At 41.1% G+C, this 25,747-nt stretch overlaps 1 protein-coding gene across 8 annotated transcripts in view; it reads left to right on the top strand.

Moving 5' to 3' along the window:
- Positions 1–10,832: 10,832 nt before the first annotated feature.
- Positions 10,833–25,747, top strand: part of ZNF462 (zinc finger protein 462) — a 138,487-nt gene continuing 123,572 nt past the window's right edge. For 6 of the 8 annotated variants that reach the window (XR_006295140.1, XR_006295141.1, XM_043567148.1 and 3 more), the window contains exon 1: positions 12,762–14,046. The gene's annotated coding sequence lies outside the window, so the exon portion shown is untranslated. Of the gene's footprint in view, positions 10,911–12,761; positions 14,047–25,747 lie in introns of those variants that run through there. The other 2 variants (XM_043567150.1, XM_043567153.1) reach the window with 2 other exon arrangements.

Genomic DNA, 25,747 nt, shown 5'->3' on the forward strand with positions numbered 1-25,747 from the left:
TTTAGAAACTGACAGATTCTGTGATCTTCAGATAAAAAACAGGATATAGAAGAATTGTACAACCCATTTAATCACCTTGAATAAAATTTATGGTCATTTATTTGGTTTAAAGGTATGAGAGTATACCTCAATAGAGACACTTCATCCATTAACATTTATTCTGAAAATTAACATAAATACATTAAATGATTTTATTTGACTTCTTATTTTTATTTCTGATGTTGTTTGTGTTTCCTATTATGAAACCGTCTTGTTTGTTTATCTTTTCTTCTTTTAGTTTCTTTCACTGCACTGATTTTCTCACTTCTCATTCCTTCATGAATTTTGAAGTCACTGATCTAACACCTTAACTACTTAGTGAGATGAAAGAAAGTTGAACAGTGAACCGTCATATAAGATGTTAGAATCCTTAATCTAACTATATTAAGAAAAAGCTGATGTAAAGTTGTGAGGATTGGTAACCCAATAATGTGTCTATAATTTTGTAAAATGATAAAGCCATCATTCGGGGTCAAAGGTTGAAAACAATAACCTATGTGAGGAATTTGGACTAAGTTAATATTACATATATGTGTGTAAATTACTACTTATATATGTATAAATTACATATAAATGTATACACATTTGTGTATAAATACAATATACATATTACATTAATGCCTCTGTATATGTATAAATGTATACATATATAAATTATTACATGTTATATAAATTTATACATATATAAATTATTACATGTTATATAAATTTATACATATATATAAATTACTACTTCTATATAGGGCGATAGAGAGAAATTCTTCTCAAATAGTTAGTAAAACTTAAACAGTATTGAGATCTTTTCCAGTTTAAAGGGATAAACCTGATAATAAAAGAATAAATAAGAACCAAGAATAAAACTGACCCATGTTTGCTAAAGTAGACAGATAAATGGAAATAAATGGGGAGTACAGAAAGTTACATACAAAACTATAGTGTGTGATGAATGTAACCTTTCAATTACGAATGTAACCTTTCAATTACGTGGGCAAAGAAAAAGTGTTTAGCAATGCTGTGGCAATTAGTTAATAATTTGGGAAACAGTTGTTTGATTCCTACCTCATCATCTACTAAAATAAATACTACACAGATTGTACAACTAAATGTAAAAATGAAAATCTTGAAATTTGTGGGAAAAAAACACCCATGTAGGTAAATAGTTGTCCTATTAGGAGTTTTGAAGGCTTTTCTAATATTATACCAATGATAGAAAGCCTAAAAAAAATGAGTGATAAATTTGAACACAAAATATTTTAACTTCAATATATTAAAAAGCAATATTATCAAAGTTAAAATAAAAAAACTAAGAAAAATATTTTATTCCATATTAAAAGGGGTTAATATCCTCAATGTATAAAGTGACATCACAAGTCATTGTAAAGACATAGACACACAATCATAACAATAAAAAATAAGCAAAGGATATAAATTATTGAATCACAAAGGGAAAAATACAGAGGGAAGAGTTAATAGCAGTTCTTTCTGTATTTTCAGACTAGATATTATCTTATTTTTTCTTTCCTTTAACTTTACTGTATTTGCTAAGCTTGCTACAACACATACCACTTTTATAATCAGGAAATATAAATATAGATATATCAAGAAATATACAGATATACATTATGCAAAAAAACAAAAAACGTATAACTATGTTATATTGGGAGTTTAATACTTTACTATGAGGAATGACGGTGCTATCTGGAATCAGAATTCCTGAGTTCAAGTCCCAGGACTCATTGAATGATTTTCAGTGAGTCACTGAATTACTTTGAACCTTGGCTTCTCCAAATATAAAAACAAAAGAAATAAACTTCCTGTCATAAATTGTTGTGAGGAATAGATTTTTAAGATGTATGTGATAAATGCTTTGTGAGGATCATTTACAGATGTCAGACATTCTCATTACTAATCCAGTGTGTTAAGGCTTTTCCCAGCCTCCAGACAAGTACCTTCTCTGTGCATCTTCTCTTATAAGTACCAAAGCCCTGGAGCACCTAGCTGGCATGACTCTAGATCTCAGGGTCATGAGTTCGAGTCCCATGCTGAGGGTAGAGATTACTTAAATAAATAAATAAATTACACACACACACACACACACACACAATATACATATATGTTTAAACACCATATCCCTTTGCCTGATGAGGGTTTAGGTTCCTGAGTTGCTGAGGTGACAGCTGGACATGTCTTGGATTTTGCAATCTCCTCAGTGAATGGGACAGGAGCATCTTCTAGGGCCTGGCTACAGGTTCTAGGCAGATGAAACACTAATAACAATCACTGTTGCTTTTCTTGTTCCATGTCATATGCTTTACCATTCAGTTCTAGTACCCACAGAGCTAATTCAGTTACCAAATCGATACTATAATTTCATGTTTATGACCTTTAAAAAGTCTCTACTATTCAAATTCAGTCCTCTGCCATAAGTCAGATGAACACACTGGCCAATCTCCTTTTTCAGCAATAGGAATAAGTCCTTTATGAATGCTGCATGATACAGAGGGAATGAAAAAGGATCAGAAGAATCAACTTTTCTTTCATATGATCCCTGATATGCAGAACAGTGCTGATTCTCCATTTATATCTCTATGCAAAAAAAAAAAAAAAGCAAAATTACAATTTTCCAGGTGAAAAGTCTTATGCCTCCTTATCTATTTTTTTTTCTTTCTGATTCTAAGCCTATAAAAACCCTTTTAGATTGAAAGATGAGAAGGAAAAATGAAGAAAAACCCTAAACATTCTCAAGGAACAGAAGATGTTGATATATGGATAACATAATTAACTTCTCTGCTAATCCTCTGAGATTACAAAGAAGATGAAATGGACTGAAAGTCATCAAAATAATTTAGAGAAAGTATAAAAATTATTTATTGGTTGACTAAGCTGTTAATTACTGCTGGTTGTATAAAAGTATAAAATCTCCTTTCTGGGAAAGCTTATGAAGGAAAGGAAGGAGAGAGAGAGAGGCAGAGAAGAAGGGACAGAGAAAAGAAGAAAACTGACTTTTAAGTTCAATACCAATTCCAGGAAATCTCTTTTGCTAGCATAGGCAAATCGGATGTAGTAGAAAGTACCATGAAGAGGAATTGAGTAAGTGTGGATCTTCAATAACTTTGGTATATAATCCTGGGCATTTTTTTGTGAGACTATTTTCTCATCTGGACTAGGTCAATGGTTTTCATACAGTGCTCCAGCAGAACATTGCTGATCCAGAAGGTAGACCGGTGAACAGTTGTAGTCTCTATACAATGTACAAAAAAAAAAAAAAAAAAAAAGAAGGGAAATAAAGTTCCCCCTTTGCTGCAGTTTATTTATTTATATTTACTATAACAGTTCCCATACTGTATGAATTTTTCTGAACATATACAATTGTTTCTTGGATTGAAATATCAATAAAGAAAATTTTCTTGATTTTAAGATTTTCTCTTCCATTTTTAAAAATCCTTTGGCATTACTGCCACATGTCTGGTAGCTGAGTTCTAGCAAATAAAGTGAACTAACAAGCAGCAATAGTAATAGGAGAACTTAGGTACAATTAATCTACTTGGGTTTTTTGTTTTTAATTATTGATTTTTTTTATTAAAAATTTTTTTTAATGTTTATTTATTTCTGAGACAGAGAGAGACAGAGCACGAACGGCGGAGAGTCCGAAAGAGAGGGAGACACAGAATCCAAAGCAGGCTCCAGGCTCTGAGCAGTCAGCACAGAGCCCGACACAGGGCTTGAACTCACAGACTGTGAGATCATGACCTGAGCTGATGTCGGACGCTTAACCGATTGAGCCACCCAGGTGCCCCAATTATTGTTGATTTTTAAATTTGTTTAAATAGTAATGGATTGGTTTTCATCCGGGCTGCATATTTTGATATTGAATTTCTAGACTAGAGACCTGTCTTTTGACTCCAAATTTAGAGGTTTTCCTTCATTTTTGCCATGTAACAGTGAAGCTCTGAGGAATTGGAGCATATTAGCTTATACTTAACAACTCCCATGTTCTTTATATACATTTAAAAAAATCTTCATAGCAATCTTATACATATTTAATTGTTCTTCTTTTACAGATGTAGAAACTAATGTCTGGAGTCCAAGATCATCACTATTAAGAGCAGGAGCTGGAAACCAGTGAGTCTATGTGCATTGCTGGATTTGGTTTTTTTATTCTGAATGTTAAATCAATAAATACTCAGATAAAGCATGCTCCTTGGAATGAGCAGATTTTCAGGATAAACATTAGAAGGATACTAAAAAGTAAAGTTGTTCTGCATTTTAGACACTTAAAAAAACCATAGCTTTTGTGAAACATTGTTCTTAGCAACTTGCTGAGAAATCAAACCTCCACTTTAGTAAATAAGAGAGAGTGTGTGTAGATTTCACCTTATGGTGAAAGGGCAACTAATATGAAATCTACAAGGGGTCAGTCAAGGGTTAGTGGTTAGTGGATGAAAAGTGAAGTCAATTTGGTGCTGGCAGTTATACCTAAAATCTGTACTAGATGTATTGAACTCTTAATTAAAAGCTGTTTAGGAAATCAAATTAATATATGCAAGGATTTAAGTGTGTATGTTTTAAAATAATGATTAATAAAAACGTACGATTAAAATGTCTTTTAGACATTAGACAAACATTTGGTTTGGTCAATCATTACGATGTAAGAAATTCTGTGCTGGCAAAATTCACTTGCAAGTTCTCAATTTTTTTTTCTTTTTTTTAAATAGCATTTTTTAAATGTTTTTCTTTATTTTGAGACATAGAGAGTGTGAATGGGAAAGGGGCAGAGAGAGGGAGACGGAGGATCCGAAGCAGGCTCTATGCTGACAGCAGAAAGTCCCATGAGGGGCTAGAACTCACAAACCATGAGATCATGACCTGAGCAAAAGTTGGAGACTTAACTAACTGACTGAGTCACCCAGGTGCCCCTCAATTTTTTTCTAATGACAAAAAAGATACATTGATTGTAGAAATGTTTAAAAATCTGAGAAGCCACAGTGAAAAAAAATATATACCCATTATTATATCACCTTGAAAAATTACATCACTTGGAAAAAACTATTAACACTTTCATTGTACTTTCCTAATTATTTTTCAATGCCTCACTACACACACACACACACGTACAAATGTGGAATAATGCTACATCTATTGTTTTGAAATCTGGTTTTCCCTTATCAAATATCATGTAAATATTTCAAAGTTATTAATATTAATTATATTAATATTTCTTATAGAATTTGATAGCTATATATATGTTTTCTGTTACATAAGTGAACATATTTTCTTTAAACAATCACTTTTTGAGTATTAATGCCACAATAAGCCTCCTTGTATATAAATTTTTGATGATAGTCATGAATGATTAGGTCAATTTCTAAAAGTTAAATTTCTGGGTTAAAGACTTTTAATATATCCAGAAAGATTGAAACTTGTCATAGTCCCACCGAGAACTAGAGGATCTATTTTTCCATATCCTCCACAACTGGGAATTCTATATACTGTTCACAATTAGTAAATGTAAATACACACACACACACACACACAGTATATGTATTTCTGCCAACTTGTAGGTATAAAAGAATATCACTGCTTTCATTTTCATAACTGATGAAGTTGAACTTTATTCATATTAGCCACTAGTGACTTTATTTGATAATGTTTGGTAATATTTTGAGATTTAGTGGAATTCCAGATTTCAAAATACAAGAGTAGAAGTTAGGAGACCTAAATTTCAGTTTTCTTTACACCATTAGCTTTGGAAGACCTTAGGTTAAATTATTCAATCTCTCTGGTCCTAAATTTCCTTTTGTATGTAAAATTTACTCAAAATACCCACTCAGATCTTCCAATTGTCCCTGTGAAAGCAAATTGTATTACTTTTATGAAAAAACAGTTACTGTATCACTATTTTATTAACAGACGCATAAAAGGAGGTTCTATCATTCAACTTTGAAATGTTTTTAGGGGCACCTGGGCGGCTCCGTCAGTTAAGCGTCTGACTCTTGATCTGGGCTCAGGTCATGATCTCACACAGGTCATGATCCCACGGGAGCCCCTACATTGGGCTCTGTGCTGACAGTGTGGAGCCCGCTTGGGATTCTGTCTGTCTGTTTGTCTCTCTCTCCCCCTTCCCTGCTTGCACTCTCTTTCTCTCAAAAATAAATAAATTAAAAAAAAATGTTTTTAAATACTGAAGCGCCTGCGTGGCTCAATTGTTTTAAGTGGCCAACTTCAGCTCAGGTCAGAATCTCAGGGTTCGTGTGTTCGAGCCCTGCATCAGGCTCTCTGCTGTAATCACAGAGCCAGCTTTGGATCCTTTGTCCTCTCTCTCTGCCCTCCCCCTGCTTGCAAGAGTAAATAAAAACATTAAAAAAAGAATATCCTTAAAAATTTTTTTTAAATACTTAAACAGCTAATTGACAATTCAATTCAAGCAAACCAGTCAACTCCATAGCAGTATATATGTGTGTATATATGTATATACACATATGTATATGTGGTTTATATATAATTGTACAACATATAGCTTATATATAAGGTCTACATTTTCTAAATTTTTTATGAGAAGTCATTTTAATATTGGCACATTGGTATATTTCCTTTCAAGGTGATTTGCATGAGTGTGTGTGTTTTACCAAAAAATAATCAGTGATCATAATTTTGTATCTAGGCCTTTCACCTAGCAGGAGGTCATTTTTCTATTTAATTACAAAATCTTCCTAACAATTTTAAGCTGCCTAACACATCATAGTGGGGATATATTCTTATTTACTTTACCATTCCTCTTTTCTTAATGACAAATTATTTCAGTTACTTACTTTACCTGTACTTTTTTTTTTTTTTTTTTTTTTTTTTGGTATACGTTTTTTCTACATTTCTGAATGATTCCCTAGGGTGGATTCTAAAAGGAGGAATAAAGAGGACAAAAAATGTGATCATTTTAGGACTTTAAATATATATTGTTAATTGTGCTAAAACGACTTTTACTAATTTTTAATTCCTACCAGTAATATAAAATAGGAGGGCTTAACTTGGGGGTATACTGGCCACCACTAGACCACACGATCTTTTATTTTTCACTTTTTAAATTATAAAAGTGATTCATGTTTGTACACACAAAAATAGCTCAAACAACATTTTCTTTTCCATTTCTCTCACCCTTTGCCATTAACAGTTTGGCATGTATACCATCAGACTGTTTCAATCCAAAAATTTTTTGTTACTTTAATTTCAATAATATATTTACTTTGAAATGTACTAAAAATGTATGTAAAAAATAGCCTATTAGACCTGTGGTATCGTGGGTATTATTGCGTGTGAGAACGCAAAATTATTTTTAAAGTTGATTTAAAAATAATATATACTAAGTAAATAACATGGCAACAAGTCAAAAAAAGTCTTGAAAGTGATGTGAGAATGACAACTTTAGGGAAATGCCATAGAGGTATAGCTCCTAGAGCTGATTGCCTCTGACCAACTCTGTGGTCCGACCAAGTCATGTCCCCTCTCTGAGCTTTAGTTTCAGTGCAAGTAGCAGGAATCTGGAAATACTGGTCTTTCTGCTAGAAAGGGATGCCTCAACAAGCGGGCAATCTTTCAGTTGAATCTTTCTTCTTAATTTTGGTTAATATAATCATAGTTGAGCTAAGGTTGCTCTTTCCTAAAACGATCTTCTCTATTTGGGCCCCTGGGTGGCTCAGTCATTTCAGCGTCTGGTCATGATCTCTGCTCAGGTCATGATCTCATGGTTCCTGAGCTCCAGCCCTGTCAGTCTCTGCAATGACCGTGCCAAGCCTGCTTGGGATTCTTTCTTTCCCTCTCCCCTACTCAAGTGCTCTCTCTCTCTCGCTCTCTCTCTCTCTCAATAAACAATAAAAAAAAATCTTCTCTATTAAGAAATTTATGTAAAATTATGAGTTAGGCAGGACATTGGCTTTCTTTTTTTTTTTTTAATGTTTATTTATTTTGAGAGAGAGAGAGAGTGAGAGAGAGAGAGAGAGAGAGAGAGAGAATTTTAAGCAGGCTCCATGCTCAGCACAGAGCCTGTTCTGGGGCTCGATCCTGTGCCTGTGGACATCATGACCTGAGCTGAAATCAAGAGTTGGACACTTAACCAACTGAGTCACCCAGATGCCCCAACATTGGCTGTATTTCTAAAAATTTTTTTCCTCTCTCTTTTTAAAAGTTTATTTATTTATTTTGAGAGAGAGAGAGAGAGGGAGAGAGCGCAAGCAGGTAAGGGGCAGAGAGAGAGAGAGAGAGAGAGAGAGAGAGTCCCAAGCAGGCTCTGATAGAGCAGAGCCTGACACGGGGTTAGATCTCACAAACTGTGAGATCTCACAAAGCTGAGTCAAAATCAAGAGTCAGATGCTTAATCAACTGAGCCACTCAGGTGCCCCAGGGCATTGACTTTCAAATGAATGCCCAAATTTTATTTTAACAAAATATTACTTCTCAATAACTCCATAGTAGGAACAGAAATGCTCAAGTTAATCATAGTCTCTCCAAATTGGCTAAATTCCTGTATTGTTTTTGAGAAAGTAAAATAAAAAACCAAAACTAACTAGAGTTCGATAACCAAGTAGTGTAATTTTAAAGCCAGTGGTTCAACAAGTAGATCATGCATTGCAATTCTAACCTATCTTCTCTTGATCGTCTTTACATCCCTAACATTCAGCTCTGTGTATAGCATATTGTAGCTGGTAAACTGAATGATATTACACATGAATGTTTCATATTATAGTAACTAGTTTGATAGAACTGTAAATGTAACTTGTACCTATGGGAGAGAGACTTTTTTGGAGGGAATTTTAGAACATTGCTATTGAAACATCCTCTTTGGTATCCAAAGGTATACATAGACAGATTCATATGGATTAAGTTTAATATGTTATTGCCATTTCTCTCCCTTTGAGAGCTGTTCAGAATCATGACTCACCTACTCTGTGTTCTTATAGTCACTTCTCCTTAGGCATGGGCACTAGTTAACTAGTTACATATATCTGAATATGGTTTTATGAGAATATATTGATTTTTCTGTAAGAGATCAGAAAGAAAGTGCTAGGGACTTAACTTTCTAGATGTTTGGAGGGTCCATAATTACTGAATTTGAACTTTTCAAAAAAACTTTAAAGACTGAGCAATTTCCAACAAACGTAGATGACCTCAAGGATTCAGAATAACCCTTTGAAATCACAAACTCAAATAGTAAGTGAAAGACTATATACTGTGCTATGTGGAAAAGGAGTTTTACATAGTTTACATAGAAAATAAGTTCAAGAGGTGTGTCACAATATGGCGAAATGTTTAAAGATGGAATAATTAGGACTTCTGAAAAAGCCATATTCATTTGCCCTTTGTTTTGCGAAAATCATCGGCATGAACAGTTTTCCAGCTGGAATTTAGAAAGTGGGGTTATAAACTGGAATTTTTGTGTGTGTGTAGTTTTCAGTAGGGAGAACTTTTCCTTTCTTTTATGATAGAATGTAAATACTGAAACAATGACAGACAAGAGTGAATAACTCTTGTTTCAGTTGAAATTCTATTTTAATGTAGCCTCTGGACCAACTCTTCCTTCTTTCCATGATTCCTTCCTACAGGTGACAGAACGCCCTCCCCACCCCCTGCCCCCCCTAAACACTTTTCTCTGAGAGATTTGGGTGCCTTCCTACCCTAAACCTTTAAAACCCAAAATGATTTATAGGCTCCCCTATCCTGCTAGAGGTAGGCATGGAAGTGGATTATATTTGCATGGGTCACTTTGATTGCAGGACTCCACTGTTTCTTGAACTAAAATTGCAAGATTTATTATTCTGTTAATGCTCATAAAGTCACTCTTTCGATGAGCCATAATTTCCCTTTATGAGGAGCCTGTATGCCAGTCACCCATGATAAGGGAGAAGAAAATTCAGACTTCCAACATATTCATATTTCCTTGTGAACATTAATAAAGTCTTGAAATCCCATAGGACTCCGGGGCACAATGGCTTGGGATACAGCAACAAAAGGCAAATTTCACGCAGTCAACATGTCCCTCATATTGTTGGCTGTGTGCAAAACCTAAGCTTTTGCATTTTAATGAAAAAAATTTAGAAATTAACCTTCCTGGTGGAGAAGGTACCCCACCAACTAGGCTTGTATTATCTTTGTGAAAATTCGTAAGGAATGACATAACAAGAGGTGCGAACTTTCTCCTGTTATCTTAATGGTCTGCTAATGGCAAAGCATAATTACAGTTACTTAAGTGCCAACTTTATCAAGGTTTTCACTAAAACCTTCAGCCCCAGCGCTTTCCTTGACTGACCTAGCTTTTATTTAATCCAGCTGTTTTACTATCATTCGAAAGAAAGCTGCCCCCAATGACAACAAAAAGCCTAATCCCCAACCATGTTAAATTTCTTTCTGTTATATTTCAGTTAGATAGTTAAGGCACTTGTGACTCCAAAAAAGTCGAAAGAAATTGTGTGTGGCATCATTAATTGAAAATTTAGCCTTTCCACATTCAAACAGCAGGGCTTTGCAGGAGTTTTGCAACAGTCGCCTCACGGCTTTGGGAAGTCAATTTGCTTCTAAACCAGAAGATGGTCTTCCAAAGGCTGTCCTGTATTTGGAATGGGAACTTAGCCTTTGTACCTTTCCCCCAATGTACCCACAGGAGAAGCCCGAAAGCCACCCATCGGTCTCTGGATCTCCTCGCTGCCTTTGTCCCTTCTAGACGTGGAGGCTTGGAGAGGAGGTTTAGTTTCCAAGGATTGGAGCGTTTGAAGGGCGGGGCCATCTCCAAGTCCATCTCCCCTTTTTGTCCTCTTCTCCTGGGACGGGAGGGAGGAGCCAGGTCCCCCCACGGCCGGTTCGGGAGCTCTCTGTCTCGGTCGCTGGAGGTGAGTCTGAAAGGGCGGCAGCCCGTTTAATTGTAGCGCAGGTTAATTTCTCGAGTTCACCGCAGTCGGTCAGCCAGCCGCTTCCCGGGTCTTTGCCAAGTGGGTTTACGAGGTCTGAGGCGTGTTGGGGCGCGCTCACATTCTCGCAAAAGGCTCCTCCCCAGGGCTCATTCCCCGTCTGCGGGCAGCCCTTCGGTGCCCCAGGAGCCTTGGATTTCCTCTGACCTCGGCCGCTTCCTCCTCCCTCCCCACCGCCTGGTTCCGTGCGCCCCTGCCCCCGGGGAAGGGCGGCCCCCATCTTAGGACTTCCGACCCAAGCCAGCCCAGGAGGTACCTTCACGTCGAGGAAGGTTTTATCACAGCCTCCACAACCGTGCAGTAATAGGGGCTTTCAACCTGAAATACGATTGTTATTTTTCCGGTGCAGGGCTTGACAGAGAAAGTCAGCTTTTTATTAAAGACAAAGAGGTAAATTATCAGCTGGGGCACTGAAGGGACGGCGGAGACCTGGCGCGCTTCCTCTCGTCGCCACGAGGAATTTGTGGGGGAGCGGCTGCTGGCGCTCAGACACCCCTGGGGTCCCGGGGGAGGAGCTCGGGGCAGAAGGACTTCCCCAGGTCCCTCCGGGCACCTGGAAGGGGGGAGTCCTCCCAGTTCTGCACAAAGCCACGGGCATTTCAGTTCTGAGCAGCCTTACCTTCCTCCTCTCTCCTTTCTTCTTTCTCTTCTCTTTCTTTGACTCCAGTCTCCCTTTCGCCTCTGTGCTTTCTCCTCCTTGTTCTCCTCTCCCTACTTTTTCTCGTCCCTCTCCTCGCCCTCCCCCTCCTTTCTTCTCCACCGCACGCGTAGAGTGTCATTTATTTATTTATTTATCACCCCCGCCATCAACACCCTTTTAGGGCTCCCAAGCTTTTCAATGTGAGTGGGAGGAGAAAAGGGCAGGAAGTGTTGACGGCAAGGGGGTGAAATCGTGCCTCTGGGTGAGAGATTCTGCCCCGGAATAAACGATTGGGGAAAATCTTGGAAAATGCGGATTCGGATCTGTTTATGAAAGCCCGCTATCCGATGGGAACCAACTCCGCGCGCGTCTCCTCCTCCCCTTTATTGTATGGGTTTATGGGTATATCTTCCCGGACTGTTGTTTGGAGGGGGGGGGGGGGGGAGGGAGGTAGTATTAAAGAGGACAATCTTGCCCTGGATCTTCGACACCGCGCCTTCTCCACCGGATGCGCGCTCCCCAATGCAAAGGAATCCAGCAACATCCCCCAATTCAGACGCGGACAAAAGAAACTTTAATTAAGGTCTCTGCCCTGCGCGCTGTGTGTTTCTCTCTCCCGATGCTGGTGATGTCCAACTCGGGGATGCGAGAAATAGAAATGGTACAACCAGCCCGTGCCCTTGAACTTGCTGTATTGATTTTTTTTTTTTATAGTGTAGGCAACCCCCCCCCCCCAATCAAATTAAAGCCTTAGGAGACATTCAACCTGGTGAAGGGTGAGGGGGAACCCATTCCTTTGCAAAAGAGATAGTTCAGAACGATTTGGGGAAAATTACACTAAATAAAAATTCAAGGTGTGAAAGCTTCATCTTGGTTCTCTTGTCTTCAACACCATGACACCTTATCATTAGAAGCGCTGATTGTTACTTTCCGAGCCTTTAGATGATCAGCCAGAAAGTGCAAACAACGCGGGGCTGGAGGGTGTAAAGTTATTTAAGTAGGCTTTTTTTTTTTTTTTTTCCTTTTGGTGCGCCGTCAAAACATTTCACAAGTTAGGAAAATAAAGTGGTGGTTCCGAAGCTCGGAATGATGGGTTCTTTCCCTCCCCCATCCCCCCCTCCATATCAGAAAAGAAATAAAATGCACAATGAGCCTTTATTTCGGGGGAGAAGACTTCAAAATACGTGCCAGTAATGGACAATTTGAGCTTTTCACTGGAGATACTCACACCGCAAGCTGGAAAGGGATTAAAAAGCCCCACGTGGTTGATCTGGGTTTAGACTTGCAACCTCTAGTTCCCCATGTATGTTCTTTGCAAAGATTGGCCTCTAGATGGATGCGTGTGAGGGACTCTCTGGGGCCGGGGCTCGGCGCCTCGGGCTGGGCTGATGGTGGGAGAGCTATGAGCGGCCGGGCAGGGTCCTCACTGGGGGCTTCCTCTGCCGGCCAGGGCGGCCGGGCGCCTCCGGGACGCGAGCGCGCACGCCTCAGCCCGGCCGCCGCGCTCCTCGCACCGCCTTCTCCGCAGGTCTTTATTCATCTCATCTCCCTCTTCCCCTTCTCCTCCTCCTTTGCCTCCTTCTCCTCCTCTTCCTCCTCCTCCTCCACCACCACCACCACCTCCTCCTCCTCCTCCTCCGCCGCCGCCGCCGCCGCCACCTCCTCTTGCATCTCACTGGCCTGGCTCTGTGTTGCTCTGAGTGACAAAGACAATGTCCCAGCCTTAACTTTGCAACCACCTTGCCTCCTTCTGGGGTTCGGCGGGGGGGAGGGGGGACAGCAGCCGCAGCCTCAGCATCTCCTCCAGCTTCTCCTTCTGCTCTTCTCCAGCTCTTGGATAATTCTTTCCTTACCCCCCCCCCCCCCCCAGCTCTTTTCCTCATTTCTTTCTTGCTTTCTTTTTTCTTCCCGTCTCCTGCACGTTGTTGTTGTTATTAGAAAGGCTTCGCGCACCCCCTGGTGCTCCGGCGTTTTGTGTGGCAGGAGAAGATTGTCTTCCTTCTCTCTTTCTGTCTTGCTTTCTCTCTCCCTCTGGTTGCTCATTATTCAGAGAGAGACACAGAGGGAGGGAGAGAGAGAGCGCGCGAGGGAGAGGGAGGAGAGGAGAGAGAAGAGGAGAGAGGGGAGAGAGAGAGAGAGAGAGAGAGAGAGTGAGAGGGAGAGGGAGGGAGGGAGAGAGAGGGAGAGGGAGAGAGAGACGGATATCTCAGGTCATCTGCAGCTGCAGCGAGTCTGAGGAGCCGAGGAAGGCAGGGAAGATGGCGATCCTCCATTGCTGAGACCCGGCAGAAGCACATGAGACTCCCAAACAACTTCCACAACAATAACCCGAGCAGGAAGAGGAGAAAGAGAAAGAGGATAAGGAGGCGGTGGGGCTGGAGAACCCGAAACACCTCCCGGCGCCGGGACGCTTCTTCTGTAAGTTACTGCAATTAACAACCACCTCGGGGTGGTCCGAGTGCTCCGGGGAGGAGAGCGCGGGGCGGTGGAGGCACAAACGCGCTCATTCATTCGGCCAAGGAGGGTTGGTGGAGCGGGGAGGAGAGGAAGTCCCCTGCATGGACTGGCTGTTGGAAGAGAAGAAGCGAGCGAGAAGAGGAGGAGGAGGAGGAGGAGGGGGAGGAGGGAGAGCAGGAGGGGGAGGAGGAAGAAGAGGAGGAGGAGAAGCGAGGGAGGAAGAGGAGGAGGAGAAGGTGGTGGTGGTGGTGGCAGTGGAGGTGGCTGTGCTTTTCCTGCTGGCTGCTCCTTCTGCTGGGGGGAGCGGAGCGCTGTGGCTTAATTAATTTCGTGTAGTTCTATGGAGAGAAGAGAAAATGAAAGATGAGTGAGAAGAGGGCTGGAGGCTTAGGACGGATGCTCCGAGTGTGGGGACAGGAGTAGGGACAGAGAGGGGGGCGGAGGGCGGGAGTCCAGGGGACCAGAGCCGAGAGCCGAGAGCCGGAGGGAGTGAGCGAGGGGCAGAGGAGGGAGCGCTCTGAGCCGCCCCGACCTGAGCGGGTTGACCTCTTTCTTTCTCTGTCCCTCTCCTTCCTTTCCCCCTCTCTGTCTGCCTGTCCCCAAGCCCGATGGCAAAGCCGTGCGGATTGGCACCCCCCTCTTCCTCAGGTATTTGGCTCTCCTCTCTCTCTCTCTCTCTCTCTCTCTCTCTCTCCCCGAAGTTGGGATGCGGGGTCGGGATGTGTCGGGGGGTGGCTGCTGCCGCTGCTGGTGCTGCTGGTGAGGAGAGAGGCGAGGCGCGGGGGGCACGGGCCGGGTGGGGGGCGCAGGTTCAGGAGCAGCTGAGGAGCTGTCTCCAGGCTGGGGGTTCAGAAGCGTCTGGTGCAGGAGGACAACGGTTTCTGGAGAGGAGAAGCCATTACACACGCTTGGCTCTCTGAGGAAGGGAGAAAAGAAGGCAGGGGCCTGGGGGTCGCCTCACTCCTGGTGCAGTTCCCAGGGGTCTGCCCTCCTTCCAGGCGCGAGGGGAAGCCGCAGCCGCCCCCCATTGGAGCAGCCCCTCTCTTTCCCTTTCTTTATCTCCCTGTCCTCCATTTGCAAGCTGTCTGCTTTGGTTCCAGTCCAGACTCCAAAACACAAAGCTCCTTCTCACGTTCATTCTCCAGGCTTTTCACCATTCCTGAAGGAACCCTCATTTTCTTTTCATTGTAGCTTCTAACCTACAGAGAGGGAGGGAGGCTGCCTGGAGTTCCTTTTATATTCCTCCTCTACCCAAAGGGGGAAAAAAAAAGTTTTATTTTTAAGCACGCGTCTGGGATGGGAAAAGACCAACCAGTTGGGGCTTTCTCCCAGGGCTCCCGGGGGTTGTGTCTGAGTGTCTGTGTTGGTTGTTTGGTTTGCTTTGGTTTTGTTTCTGGAGGTGGCTTGCAGGTTTTTGGAGGAAGCGACTAGTTTGGTTGAGAGCTGGGAACTGAGTCAGGTAAGCCGTGTCATGTTGTAACTCCACCAGAAAATGGAGGAGAGCGGGTTTCCAGGAGACAAAGCTGAGATGAGAAGTGTTTATAAAATTATGGATGTCTCCATTTTGAAGCTCTGTTGGTGATGGCTGGAGGAGGAGGCTTGCCTGCCTACTCCTTCTTTTCCAGGGTGGAATCTTGTGGTGGTTCCTCACCATCTATTCATTATGCGAGGAAATGAGGGACTTGTAAGGGCTGCTCAGATTTTTCTCCCACCAAAGGAGTGCTTTCACAAGTTATTGAGGCGTTTGTTTCCATTTTAAAGTAAACTTTGGAAATTTTTTTTCTTCTTTGGAGTGGACCTGAAGGGTTTTGACCTCCTTCAGGAAAGGCAAGGCAAAACCTTAGACATTTTCCACCGAGGTCTTCCCACAACTTTCAGCTGCTCCGGGTCTCCTGAAAGTCACCAGGAAATGTTATTTCCTCATTGTGAAGATGGTGGTGGCCCTCAGCTGAGATTTTGGAGTTCTGGGGCTTGGTTATCATCATGTTTGGTGCATTGCAAGACTTTATTGTCTGGTTTGGGCTGATTTCTGCAAAAAGGGAAAACAACAGCAACAACAACAACAACAACAAATCCTGCAAGATCTCAGAGGAACTAACTCTAGGACTGACTGACACCAGTTTCTCCAGAGTCCACATTTCTCTTCAGGTTGTTCCATTTGTGTCTAAGGCCTTCTTTTAGTCCCTTTGTTTTCCCCCTTCCCTTTCATTCTGCTCTTTTTTTCTGTGTTCTCAAGTACTGTAAGTCTTCAGAAATATCAGATGTCTTCTTAACAATGTCACTATGGAAACAAATTTTTAAGATATTTTGTCTGTTGAGAAAACCTTGTGTCCAGGTATCTTCACCTTTTTAACTGGGAAGAATTTAGTAGTCTTCTAGGAAGACATTTTGTGAGGATGATTTGAAGGAAGGACCCAGTCCTACCCCAATCCACACACATTGAATGGAGCTCTTCACAGATTAGTTCTAGACAATGTATGTAATTGATCCAAGTAAAGAACAAAATCCTGAAATGCTTGAGGAATTTATAAAAGCCAACCATGGAGATGTTGCTTTACCATTAGGTAAGGTAGCCATCTTGAGGATGAGGGAAGATGTTGGGAGAATTTTAGGTGGACTGTTGATGAGATAGGTGAGGAAGCCTCCACGTTGGAATGAAACCTTGGAGGAGATTCAGAACCAATTAATATATTGTAAGGAGGCTTGATTGGACCTTGTTTTCAACTAAGGGGAAACATAGAAAGGTACCAGCTTCAACAGAAATAAGGAACACATTTGCGAGCGACTCACACCAGCTCTTTTCTTGCTTTGCTTTCTCATTGTGTGTCAGATTTGTGTGTGTGTGTGTGTGTGTGTGTGTGTGTGTATGTGTGTGTCGAGTTCTTATGTCTCCAGTATTTCTGTGCATATTGAAGTGGTTTTAGATTCCAGATGTAATTATATTCTGTTGAGTAGCTGGTAGCAGTGTCATTCAGTAAAGGCACAGTGCTGTATATGACAACATCACATTTTTCAAACCAAACTGTTGTGTCATTAATTGAGGGTTATTGTTCTTCTGAGGAGTATGAAAGGAAAAGGAGAAATACGTGGTTCTTTAGCTGATAATTGTCCATGGTCAATGAAGTAAAACCCTGTTTTTTTGCAGACGAAGACGTATGGTTTTCAAGATTTTCAGTTGATGTGTGTGCTCATTTAAAAATACTTCTCTTCAGATCTCTGCTTCTTTATTAATAACCTGGGCTTCTCCCAGAGCACTTGACAAATCTTACTTTTTGGAATCATGCCTTTTATTAATCAGTTTTGAATGTTGTCTTTTGATACCATTGCTTCTGCTCCCGAGTGGGACGTCATCAACGTTACACTTAAATTTGCTAATGTGTGTGTGTGGATGCTATTCGTTCCAACTCGGAAGCTCCAAGGCAGTGGAATAAAAAGAGTTATTTGGGAGAGTAATTACCAGGTAATTTTGCATCTAATTAACCACGTCTGTGTATGTAAACATAAATACATTGTAGGTTGATCTTGAAGCAAACTTCCATGATATCTTTGTTGTTGTTGTTGCTACCGGGACAGCCGGTTAATTACTTATTTTGGTGTGAAAGAAAATTTGACAAACTGGTTGCTAGTCTAGCACGTAGACTCACCACATGTTTTACTTTGTGACCAAATATTTTGGTGTCTTTACAGAGAGTCTTAGAGTTGAGATTTCCTGGAGGGAAAAAATGAGGTATCTAAGAGGCATTTTGGAGTTTGAGAATAATGTTCTAACTGGTCACCTAAGAGACATGTTCATCCCTGATGCGTTTCATCAACATGGGAAGCACCTAATGTTAAAGATTCGTGCATTTTTCTAGGGCTACAGGTTCGAAATGGGACAAGTATTTTGGATAAGGCGCTATGAGAGAAATACAGAGTGTCAAATTGAACATTTTTATTTGATGTCAAGGCTCAGAGATTTGTTTTGTTTTGTTTTTGAGGCATCAAGTTGATGAGGCTCGTTATGCAAATTTTTTCCATGGCTCTAATATATCATAAAGAGAAATCATTCTGGAGAAATATGTGAGCTGTGAGGCACGTTGTCGTAGAAAAGATGCTCGTTGGATCTTTGTATTCCACAATTTTTCTCATGTTAGATTTATGTCCATCTAATTTATTGACCACATTCCCTGAGGACATGTTTTTTTTCCACACCCCTTGGAGTTGGAAAGAACTTTGAGATAGAAAGAAAAAATATATATGCACATACACATATGTATCTGTGTGTGTGTGTGTATCTTTCTAATGAGTCTTCTGGAAGACAGTAGGGGAAAAGAAAGCCAACCCTACTAATGGACTTTAGAGTCTTTGTGGTCAGTTTTCCTGAAAGAAAATAATGGCAAAATTGCCTTGGGAAGAGTTCTGCTTTCTGTATGTTGGAGTTTAATAGAGTCTAGTCTGTCTTAAATTCTTTTCTGGTGTTGAGAGTTCTTGGTTAAGGTAACCTTACTCATCTTCTTTGTGCTGTATGCCTTTATCAGACTTAGCGCTCACTGCCTCCTGGGACAGAACATGGACAAAGTTTTCACGTTGAAAACTGGAGAACAGAGGTGCTATTTCACACTGCCACACTCACAAATTAGGAAATAATATAAAGAATGCATTCAGATTGCAAAGGATCTGACATGGGTACACGATTGGATGATTGGTATGTGGAAATTAAGGAGATTCAAAAGAGGTGGAGGAAAATATTTCCAGGGTCTATCATTAGTGATAGTGAACTGGAAAAAAAAGTCAGCCTGTGTGTGTGTGTGTGTGTGTGTGTGTGTGTGTGTGTATAAGTGTGAAGGCAAGTATCTTTTGAGGTTCACATACTTAAGAAGTTGGTGGCTTTGAGAGAAACATTAGCTGGCGTTGGTGACCTATTAATTGATTATGAGAAAATAGAGAGGAGAATAGATAATGCTAGGAGAAAATTCCTCTTGTGTGATATGCCAAGACATCTGGCAGATGTTATGTTGGGCCCTAAGGAATGGACAGTTTAATTTTAGCCCTAGCAAGGAAATGGGAAGTTCTGAGCTCTTTTAATAGCACAAGCCTTAGTTTGGGGAAGGTTGCTTAAAAAAATAGGAAAGGAAAAGAAAAGGGGCATTTATTGTAATATTGAAGAATTCCAGGGAGCACCCAGATTAAGCCGAAGTTTGGGAGCGATGGACAAAAGTACTTTTCCCTAAGTAGAGATTAATATAAAAATCATTTAAAAGTTGGCTAACAGGTACACCGTAAATGGTGAATATTAAGAGCGTCTAATTGAGAAGCTAGTTGTTCTGTGCCTCAGAGAGATCATCTATTTCAGATCTCCCCTTCCCCCTGCATTTTATTGAAGAGGAAACTGGCACAGAGACGTGCAGTGACTTGCCCAAGGTCAGAAGGTTCAGTTGTAACAAAGCCAGGCCCAGAACTCAGGTCGGCTGACTCCCAACCCAGTGCCCTTTCCACCACCCCCCTGCATATGATTGTAGCGGTTTGTGAAACACCAGCTCTCCTCTCCAGAGTGAAAGCCTCTGTGAGAAACTCTGTAATCAAACCCTAGTGGGGCAGGAGTATTGGTTTTTTTGTCAGTTGAATTTAACATGTTGGGGCTGAGCATGGTTTCATTCATAGAAGTAATACACTCCACAGACCAATTTTGTTCATGGGACTTGCAGTCGAGTCGTAGATACTGGGTTCAGACTGTGCTTTTTCTTTTAATTGTCCTGCTCCCCACTATAGTTCAGTCATCCAGGGCTTGGGAGTCCTTTTCAAATGCCCTTCTTTGGAGGTTTGTCTGGGTCTATTGCAACTTACAAAAGTGCCCACAATTGGACTCAGAGGATCTCTTTTGCAACATGGTACAGATAAATTGGCTTCTTTCAGAGATGCCATTTTGTAATACTGATGAATGGCCAAGAGAGTGAAATCCAGTCTAAAACAATACTGGTGATTTTCCAGTGTTCCGGACTCCTCCAAAAATTTGCCCTCCATGTATCTTTTTGGAGCCTGGTTCTCTCTTGCAGACCAGTGGCTAGCTATTTGCCATTCCCCAATGAAGTCATGGGGTCATCCTTAAAGTGAGTTTTTAACAACATGGGGAACATTTAACCGGGGAGAGAGGGAGGGAGGGAGGGAGAGAGAGGGAGATAGGACAGTACTTTAGGAAGGGTGAAATGGGTTTCCACTTTTGATTCCTCTTGGACAAGTGAAAGTCATTTTGTGTAAAAAGAAGAGTGATGTTTGGAAGTTTCCACATTTTCTAAGCTTCTTCCAAACTAAAGCATAAATTTTTAATCCAGGAGGCAGTCTGGAGAAGGTAGTGCTGGATGTGGACTTCTGGCAGAAACACAGAAACGCTATAAACAGTTGAACCTCAGTGTGGCACTCCTCCAAATGAGTTGACTGTCGAAAATAAAATGTTCCAGAAGAACTGGGAGAACAGGAAAGAAGTTAAAACAGCATGGTTTGCATGCCAGTACTGAAGGAAGAAAAAAAAAGTTGGGGTTGGGGTTGAGGGGGTGGGGGCATTGGAGAGAAGAAGATAATCCCAGATTGAACTGTCTCCTGAATTTATAAGACCCGGGAACAGAAGTTTCCAAGTGAAGGAAAATGGATTGTTATGAATGTAGACGGTATTTGCAGTTTACTAGGAAGCTCTTTTGAATCTCTTGTCCCCTTGAACTTTGTCTCTGGAGAACTGCACACACTGATAAATGCAAAGTCAGTTGGAAGTGCTTTGGATTTACATTTTCTGCTTAGAAATACTATCGTAAAATTTGTCTACTTTCTAAGGTCTCCTGTCCTTTTTGGTTGAAGCATACATACATAAGCTTTTTAGCCTTTGGATGTGTGACTTCAACTCAAAGTTGGTTTTTTTCAGGACTTGGAAAGACAAGAGGTAGGTAGAGTGATGTGGGGGAAGAGGATATAGGTATGGTCACCTGCAAATGCATTGCCTTTGGATTCTGGCGAGCAGCTTCCTTGGTGTCTTCAAAGCGTTCTTGCCTAATTCCTAGCTGGAGACATTTTTTCTTGAGTTATTCTTGGAGAGGAGGTTTCTTTTTGTGCCAGGTCATGGGTATTTTGATACTGATTTTTCCTTGCTTTCATGTGTTTGCTTGTTCAGTTCCCTGCATGCTGCTTCTGGATATTAATAAAATACTGCTGTGCCTGTCCACATCTTAGCCCCAACTTCATTCAAAGAACAGAGCCTACTCATGGGGGTGTAGGGAAGGTTGGTGGGCACTGACTTATTTGTTCAAAAAATAAATACTTGAAGATGAAGACGGCTTAATTCAGAAAGTTATTTGCCAAGCTTTTGAGGAGACTTTTTGCAAAGACCATGCAAAGAAAATGGGGAAAATTCTACTAGGAACTGGTAGATCCTGATTAAAATGTGTTAGGATCACTTAGTAGGAAATTAAGCATTTGTCCAAGAGGAGTAAGCAAAGACTTACCTTTGGATTCATATTGGTTTGAGCACAAAAGGAGCTGGAGGCCCAGGCGAGACAACTGTGTCAGAAGTAATTAAGCCCGGGATTTGTGGAGAGGCTTATCTGCCACAGAGCCCAGCTGGGGAAGGCCAACCTCACTCCCTAAGCCCTCATCTGGCCAGTTGAACCAGAACAGGAGCTAAGGCCTTCACATTTTGGAATTTTTCTCTTCCCTGTTCAGATTTCAGAAGGTAAAGTTGCCATTTATTCATTTTTGCTCATGTCAGCTGAGGGCTTGCTTCTCTCTTGAGCTGGGAAATGCCAGAGGCAGGGGGGTGGGAGCCGGTTCCCTCTGAGGGAACATTCTCCCTTTTAACACTACAAATGTGCCTATAACATTGTACTTATTACTCAGAAAATAATTGTGCAGTGGTACAATGTGGGATACTTGAAAGATGTTTGCTGCACAAAGGTTCCAATACTCACCTGCAGATTAAGAAATGGGTTTCTAAACCATCTCATTTCTATTGCTAATGAAAAGCTTTGGAAGGCACCTGTGAATTAGAGCTCCAGCTGCTATCATGGTAGGGGAAGTTAGGCCTTGAAAGGATACACGGATTAGCCCGTCAGAAAAGCAAACAGTAGCATCAGCACAAGTAGAAAATAGACAGGGTTGTTAAGCTAACAGAAAAGTAGGCTAAAGCATTGCCATAATTATGTGGTGGAAATTTGCTGGGAAGGAGAGCCTGCTTGGACGGGAGAAGGAAAAGAAGAAGAGAGGCAGGGGAATGATTGACAAGTCGAAGTAGAAGAGGTCTGTCCACTGGGAAGAGCCTGCAGGAAGAAGAAAGGTATTGCTTTTAAGAAAACAGTAAAGCAAGTGGAAAAAGACCTTGTAATTTGGTACCTATTGCACGTGAAAAATGAAGACCAGTGCTCAGACCCAGTCTTTGGTCAGTTCTTACTGTTAAAAAGGAGAAAAAAAAAAAAAAAAGAATTGAACTTGGAAGACCATTTATGTGACTTCAGAAATCGGCCTTTCTGATAGAGGACAGATGGAAACTTGAAGGAACTGGTTAAGTGGGCCTAGGTGGAGATTTTCCTGGAAAAGGAACGAAGTAGAGAATAGAGCACAGCAGAAAACAGCTGCATTATTAATGGTCAGACCATGTGATAGTCCTCTCTAAACTTATCCATAGAGCTTCTCTACCTACGCTGTGAGTGCTAGAAGGAATGAAGAACAAAGACACGCTTCTTTCCGAGGGGAAAGGAACGGAGTGTGACAGTTACCTGCAGTCCAGTTTGGGATTAAGCTGTTTGCTAGAACCAGTCAATCCCAGAATGGTTACTCTTCCTGATCCCTAATGACACCATCCCTCTGTGTTGTGACCAATTAGTCAGAAATTGAGTCTGAATCACCCGACCCAGATTGGACCTGGTCTAGGGTCCCTCGTGTGGGGTAAAATTTGAACAGTGGGCCAGAGACCGAAGATGGCCAGAAATAGATACCAGCCAGAGATTATGTAAGGATTTCAATAACAAGTACCTATCACCCAGAACCTTTTTCTCTTCAGTGGTTTCTGTCGTATTTTGTCTTCTGTGGAGACTGTTAATTGGTATTGGATAATGATAGCTGGGAAGGGGATCTGCATGGAAGAGACCATTTTGATCTGAATGTCAGAGTTCAGCTGCCAGAACTTCTCCCCCTTCTGCTGTCAATTGAATATTATCACTTCTGGTACTGAGTAAGAATACCATCTATAAAAGGAATAAATACAATAAGTTCATCAAAAAATTCTGCCAGCCCCTCTGGAGTAAGAGTATCACATGGACCTTCCACAAAAATACTACTTCTCTGGAGCTAACTAAACTAGTTAGCATTTGTTTAACATTTCATATGAACCAGGGACTGTTCTTCTGGTAGAGAAAACTGAGGTTTGGGAGGTAAAGAAATTTACCCACGGTCGTGGAGCTAGAAAATGGGGAGCCAGGATCACACACGGGGGGCACTACCTTCTGGCCCTCAGCTTGTGGGAACTGGCCGTGGTTATTACTTAGGATGCTAATAGCTTATAATCCTGATGGTTTATCTCTTCCAGTTGCTTATGCCAGTAGTATATCCTGGTGTTCTGGAAGGGAAATTTGAGTATAATGGAAAATTAATTGTAATCTATTGGTTGATATGAGAGATATAACTTACTGTAATAGCTTGACAAAGTGTGTTTAACTAAAGAGTACCCTGTTTTTGTTCTGAGTTACAGAGGATATGGTGAAAAACAGCAAGAGACCATGTATGAGGAAATTTAGAGAATGAATATTTTTAAGCTGTACTGTGTGAAGTTCAGAATTATAAAGTAGTTATACATGTGGATATTTAAAAAGGAACACCTACCTGTTATGGAAAAAAGATATACTGTGTGACTTTTGTTTTTTCTTCTTCTTCTTTTTAACATTTATTTATTTATTTTGAGAGAGAGAGAGAGAGAGAGAGAGAACAAGCAGAGGAGGGGCAGAGACAGAGGGAAAGAGAGAACCCAAGCAGGCTCTGCAGTGTCAGCACAGAGCCCGATGCAGGGCTTGATCTCATGAACTTTGAGATCAGGACCTGAGCTGAAATCAGGAGTCAGATGCTTAGCCGACTGACCTACCCATGCGCCCCTTTCTTTTTTTTCCTTTTTTTCTTTTCTTTTCTTTTCTTTTCTTTTCTTTTCTTTTCTTTTCTTTTCTTTTCTTTCCTTTCCTTTCCTTTCCTTTCCTTTTCTTCTCTTCTCTTTCCTTCTCTTCCCTCTTCCTTTTTTCTTTTCTTTTCTTTCCTTTTCTTCTTTTCTTCTTTTCTTTCTTAAGTAAAGAAGGTATCTTATTTTTTTTCCTTCTTAGGGCCCCTTTTGGAAGTCTCAGTGCCTCTGGTTTACTGTAAGCATGAGACATGTTTCCAAAAGCCACACAGACATTTGAAAGTTAGTTCCCCTGTCTGATGGTCATTTTTGGAAAATAGCACAGATACTCTTCAAAGCACGGGTGCTAATATCCCCTACACCCTTTCATGATCACCATGTGCTCTATTTAGATCATGGAGACATGATGAATGTTTTGGTTTTTATTTGCCTCTCCCTGAAACATCACAGTACAGTAAGGAAGCTGCTGTTCATGGATGACCACAAATGCCCTTAACAGAGTAACAAGTTGTACTAAGGGAGCTGGAGCAGGTCCAAATATCCCAAAGATATCCAGGACAGTAGCTTCCCTGTAAGACAGGCGGTTGGGCATTAATTGCTGAGTAGACTCTTTAACCTCAGAGCAACTAGTGGTGGTTTTACAAAGTTTTAACTTTGCTATGGATCTGTTTAGATGATCTCCTCTTCCCAACTGACTTCACCCAAAACCTTTGTAGAAGGGTAAGCATGTGTCCTGTTTGTAAAGTGTACTGAGGAGGCCAGAGGATCACCCATTTTTTCACCTGTCACTCATATCATTTACCAAACTTAACAAAACCATTGTTTTCTTAGATAAAGGCCCTTAATGGGGGGAAAGCCTCAGGAAAAAAAAAAAATGACATAGTTGAAGAGAGTAACACTGAGCTATATACCAAAGCATGTGGTTCTCCAGCTGGGGAATTTCTGATTTAAGAGCCTTAGGTAGCATCTACTGTGACCTTAATCAGTAGTGGCCAGCCCTCTAAGATGCTCCCTCAGACCAGCTTGTCTCAAAGACCAGTTCTTAACATGCGTCTCCGATTTTCCTCTTGATTCTTTGAAGAGAAATCTACCCAGGTTACCCTCAGGAGCTTTGCAGAAAGTGAAGGTGAACTGAATCAACCAATCTTTGTGGGTGCAGTGGTATCCAGTTGGGAGTAGGACTCTGTATTGGGAGAATACACTCAATGTGAGAGTCAGGGTGGGAGAGGGCATGTTCAAGGAGGTAAGTGTTTAAAGTCTATGGATTTCGGCTTGGTGGAGGAATCTTCCATTCTATTGAAAACAAAAGGAAACCTCTTCAAAGGCAGATTCCACTGTAATGTGAAAAAGCACATTGCCGTCACCACGTGAAATGGCACGCATTTAGGAAAGCAGAGTTGGATGCTTCCCATGCGTGGAAGTTCTCATCCTTGGTGCCGTCTTCTCCTGGGGCTTTGCCCCTAATTAGTAGTTTTGGGAGGCTGAGAAGTGACTTGGTATTGAAGGACAAATGTCACCTGTCCCTGACGTTCATCCCTACTCCTC

Source organism: Prionailurus bengalensis, chromosome D4, assembly GCF_016509475.1.
Source record: "Prionailurus bengalensis isolate Pbe53 chromosome D4, Fcat_Pben_1.1_paternal_pri, whole genome shotgun sequence".
Taxonomy (NCBI): domain Eukaryota; kingdom Metazoa; phylum Chordata; class Mammalia; order Carnivora; family Felidae; genus Prionailurus; species Prionailurus bengalensis.